This window comes from Apium graveolens, chromosome 2, assembly GCF_009905375.1.
Source record: "Apium graveolens cultivar Ventura chromosome 2, ASM990537v1, whole genome shotgun sequence".
Classification (NCBI taxonomy): Eukaryota; Viridiplantae; Streptophyta; class Magnoliopsida; order Apiales; family Apiaceae; genus Apium; species Apium graveolens.
This window is the reverse complement of record NC_133648.1, coordinates 248150452-248155785: the sequence shown is the minus strand read 5'-3', so window position 1 is coordinate 248155785 and position 5334 is coordinate 248150452. Positions and strand designations below refer to the sequence as shown.

General features: G+C 41.4%; 1 non-coding gene across 1 annotated transcript; it reads right to left on the bottom strand.

The window, feature by feature from the left end:
* Positions 1-508: 508 nt before the first annotated feature.
* LOC141709327 (small nucleolar RNA R71) lies at positions 509-615 on the bottom strand. Its single transcript, XR_012569911.1, has one exon. It is a non-coding gene; the product is annotated as a small nucleolar RNA R71 (small nucleolar RNA).
* Between the last annotated feature and the right edge of the window lie 4719 nt (positions 616-5334).

Sequence of the window (5334 nt, the reverse complement as noted above, 5' to 3'; positions counted from 1 at the left end):
TCGTAAGAGAACACTGGATAAAGTCGAGGAAGAAGTTGTGGTAGTTCGAAAGGAAGTTTTTGAAGAAGAAAAGAAGGTAGAAGAAGAAGAGAAAGTCGAGGAACCAGCTTTAGTAGATATGGGTGATCAAGCAGAAAATCCTAAGGCTTTGATGGACTATTCTCAGCCTAAGATCAATGACATTCAGTCAAGCATCATCAGGCCACCCATCAGGGCTAACACTTTTGAGATCTAGTCAAGCACGATTCAGATGATATAGAACTCAGTCCAGTTTGGGGGTTCTCCTACTAAAGACCCCAACATGCACATCAGGGATTTCATCGAGATCTGCGACACTTTCAAGTTCAATGATGTGAATGAAGATGCTATCTAGTTGCGACTCTTCCCGTTCTCTCTGAGGGACAAAGCTAAGTGCTTGTTACATTCTCTACCAGTGGGGTCTATCACCACTTATGAGGATCTTGCTCAAAATTTTGTCACTAAATTCTTCCCTATGGCGAAGACTTCTGCAATTAGGAATGCTCTTACTCAGTTTTCTCAACAAACTGGAGAATCTCTTTGTGAGGCTTGGGATTGATATAAGGAGATGCTAAGGAAGTTCCCACACCATGGCATGCCTGATTGGATGATTATCAACAGTTTCTATAATAGGTTGGGTGCTACTTCTAGACCCCTCGATGTAGCATCAGGAGGAGCCTTGTGGGCTAAGAGCTACGATAAATCTTATGAACTTATTGAACTAATGGCTGCTAATGAATACCAGAATCCATCCCAGAGACTGACTCAGGGAAAGGTAGCAGGAATTCTGGAGTTGGATGCAACAACTGCTATAGCTGCCCAACTTAAGGCTTTGACGATGAAGGTGGACACTTTGGCTAATTATGGAGTTAATCAAATCGCTAGTATCTGTGAGTTTTGTGTTAGTTCCCATGAAACTCATCAGTGCACAATTTCTAGTGAATCTGCTCAGTTCGTGAGCAACTTTCAGCGCTCGCAGCAATCTGTGCCAGCCACTTATCATCCCAACAACCGCAATCATCCTAATTTCAGTTGGAACACTCAGAATGCGGTTCAACAACCTTATCAGCAGTATCCAGCTAAACAGTACAACCCCCTGGTTTTCAGCAACCGCAATATGCACCGAGACAACAACTCCAGCGGCAACAAGCTAATGAAAAATCTGAATTAGAGGAGTTGAAGCTTATGTGCAAAAGTCAAGCTGTTTCTATCAAGACGTTGGAAAATAAAATTGGGCAAATTGTCAATGCCTTACTAAATTGCCAGCCTGGTACACTGCCTAGTGACACTGAAGTGCCAGGAAAGAGGGAAGCTAAGGAGCAGGTAAAGGCAATCACTTTGAGGTCTGGAAAGGTTGCGAATCCCGAACAAACTCAAGCGTTGACTGAAGAAGCTGGGGCTGAGAAAGAAGTAGAGCAACAGGAAGTAGAATTGGAACAAAGGAAGACTACTGTTGAGCACACTCCTCCTGAGGGTAATACAGGGGAGAAACAGATCTATTTTCCACCGCCTTTTCCTAAGCGGCTGCAGAAGAAAAAGCTGGACAAGCAATTTGAGAAGTTTCTGGAGGTGTTCAAGAAACTTCATATCAATATACCTTTCGCTGAGGCTCTGGAGCAGATGCCTAGTTATGCAAAGTTTATGAAAGGTATTCTCTCTCGGAAAGTGAAGCTAAATGATTTAGAGATTGTCGCTCTCTTGGAGGAATGTAGTGCTGTGTTGCAACAGAAGTTACCTCCGAAGCTTAAGGATCCAGGAAGCTTCACTATTCCGTGTACTATTGGAAAAGTGTCTTTTGACAAATGCTTATGTGACTTGGGAGCTAGCATCAATCTGATGCCCTTGTCGATCTTCGAGCAGTTGGACTTACCTGATCCAAAACCAACTTATATGACCTTGTAGTTGGCCGACCGTTCTATTATATATCCGCGAGGTATTGTGGAGGATGTCTTGGTCAAGGTTGATAAACTCATCTTCCCTGCTGATTTCGTAATTCTTGATTTCGAGGAGGATAAGAAGATTCCCATAATCTTGGGAAGACCTTTCTTGGCAACTAGCCGAACCTTGATAGATGTGCAGAAGGGTGAGCTTACAATGCGAGTGCTGGATCAGGATGTAACTTTTAATGTATTCAATGCTATGAAATTTCCTATAGAAAATGAGGAGTACTTAAAGGTGAAGTTGGTCGATTCTTTGGTTACTTCAGAACTTGATCAATTGCTAAGGTCCAATGCCTTAGAAAAGGCCTTATTGGGATATTCAGATAGTGAAGATGACGAAGGTGAAGAACAATTGTAATATTTGAATGCTTCTCCCTGGAAGAGGAAGATTGATATGCCTTTTGAATCTCTCGGAATGGAGGAATTGAACAAAGCTCCTAAACGCCTCAAACTATCTATTGAGGAAGCTCCCACTCTTGAGCTTAAGCCTTTACTTGACCATTTGAGGTATGCGTTTTTAGGTGATGCATCTACATTGCCTATTATTATTGCATCTGACCTTTCAGGTAGTGAAGAGGAAAAGCTCCTGAGGATTCTAAGAGAGTTCAAATCGGCAGTTGGTTGGACTATAGCAGATATCAAGGGAATCAGCCCTTTTTACTGTATGCATAAAATTCTGCTAGAGGAAGGTAGCAAGCCTACGGTCGAGCAGAAAAGATGACTTAATCCAATCATGAAGGAAGTAGTGAAGAAGGAAATTCTCAAGTGGCTAGATGCAGGGATCATCTATCCTATTTCTGACAGTTCATGGGTAAGCCCGGTTCAATGTGTGCCAAAGAAAGGTGGAATTACTATGGTAGAAAATGAGAAGAATGAGCTTATTCCTACTAGAACAGTCACGGGGTGGAGAGTTTGCATGTACTACATGAAGCTTAACAAAGCCACTAGGAAGGATCACTTCATTTTTCCCTTCATTGATCAGATGCTTGACAGATTGGCCGGTCATGAGTACTACTGTCTTCTGGATGGTTATTCGGGTTACAATCAGATTTGTATCGCTTCAGAAGATCAGGAAAAGACTACCTTCACTTGTCCATTTGGTACTTTCGCCTTCAGACGAGTTTCTTTTGGGATGTGTGGTGCGCCAACCACATATCAGAGATGTATGATGACCATCTTTTCTGATATAATTGGCCAGAATGTGGAGGTGTTCATGGATGACTTCTCTGTATTTGGCGATTTTTTTGATAAATGCTTGCAAAATCTTGGACACGTTCTCAAGAGGTGTGTTGAGACCAACTTGGTTCTCAATTGGGAGAAATGTCACTTTATGGTTCGACATGGCATTATTCTCGGGCACAAGGTTTCTAGTAAGGGTCTTGATGTGGACAAGGCCAAGGTGGGGGTCATTGAGAATCTTCATCCACCTATTTTTGTTAAGGTAATTCACAGTTTTCTTGGTCATGCGGGTTTCTGTAGGCGTTTCATCAAAGAATTCTCGAAGATTTCAAAGCCACTGTGCAGTTTGCTAGAGAAAGATGTCCCTTTCCAGTTTGATGACGAGTGCCTTGCAACTTTTGAGACTTTGAATAAGAGTTTAATCACGGCACCAGTCATAACTGCACCTGATTGGAATGAACCTTTTGAGATGATGTGTAATGCAAGTGACTATGCAGTTAGAGCAGTTCTTGGACAGAGGAAGAATAACATATTTTATGTGGTCTACTATGCTAGTAAGACCCTAAATGATGCTCACCTAAATTACACAACTACGGAGAAAGAACTTTTGGCTATTGTCCATGGTTTTGAAATATTTCGATCTTATCTACTTGGGACTAAGGTAACAGTTTTCACTAATCACATTGCAATTCGATATCTCGTCTCAAAGAAGGACTCGGAGCCGAGATTGATTAGATGGGTTCTTTTGCTTCAAGAATTTGAGCTAGAGATTAAGGACAGAAAGAGAACTGAAAATCAATATGTTGATCATCTCTCGCATTTATAGAATCTTAATGCTACTTCATTGGATAAGACATTGATAAATGAGTCTTTTCCCGACGAGCAGCTGTTTGGAGTACAAGAAGAAGAACCGTTGTTTACAGACATTGTGAACTACCTTGTGAGTAATATCATGCCTCCCGACTTATCTTATGCTCAAAGGAAGAAGTTTTTACATAAAGTGAAGTGGTATATGTAGGATGAGCCGTTTCTTTTTCAGCAAGGAGCTGACCAAATCATCAGGAGATGTATTCCTTACAGCGAAAGGGGGGGATCTTGTGAGATTTCCACTCAACGGATTATGGAGGACATTATGGTGGAGAAAAGACAACAGCTCGTATTCTTCAAGCAGGTTTCTTTTGGCCGACCTTGTTTAAAGATGCTCACCAGTTCGTTTTGAAATGTGATCGATGTCAACATGTGGGTAATATGTATATAAGGGATGAAATGCCTCTTAATGTGCTTCCAGAGGTTGAGGTCTTTGATGTTTGGGGAATTGACTTCATGGGGCCATTTGTCTTATCTTGTAATAATCAGTATATCTTGTTGGTGGTTGATTACGTGTCGAAATGGGTTGAAGTTAAGGCATTTCCAACGAACGATACGAAAGTGGTGTTTAATTTTCTTCACAAGCATATATTCACAAGGTTTGGAACTCCAAGAGTCATAATCAGTGATGAGGGGTCGCATTTTTGCAATCATAAGTTCACCACTATGATGAAAAGGTATAATGTGAATCATCGCATTGCCACGGCTTATCATCCTCAGATAAATGGTCAAGCTGAGGTGTCTAACAGAGAGATCAAGCGCATTTTAGAGAAAGTTGTGTGTCCATCAAGGAAAGATTGGTCTTTGAAGCTTGATGAAGTTGTTTGGGCATATAGAACAACATATAAGACTCCATTAAGAATGTCGACATTTTAGTTGGTCTATGGTAAGGGATGTCATTTGCCTGTGGAGCTCGAGCATAAGGCATCTTGGGCTTTGAAGAAATTAAATCTTGACTTGGATACGGATGAAAAGAAGAGGATGCTTCAATTGAATGAACTCGACGAGTTTTGAATTCAAGCTTTTGAGAACAACAAAATGTACAAGGAAAAAGTCAAGAGGTGGCACGATCGGGGTCTAGTGCTCAAATCATTTGTGCCGGGGAAACAAGTTCTTTTGTTGAAATCTCGTCTCCATCTTTTTCCTGGGAAGTTAAAGTCAAGATGGTCAGGGCCCTTCATAATCAAAACTGTGTTTTCACATGGAGCGGTGGAAATTTTTGAGAATGATCCGGGCCAAGCATTCAAGGTAAATGGTCAGAGGTTGAAGCATTACTATGGTGACACGGCAAACCACGAGGTGGTTAGTGCTGTTCTATTATCAATTTGAG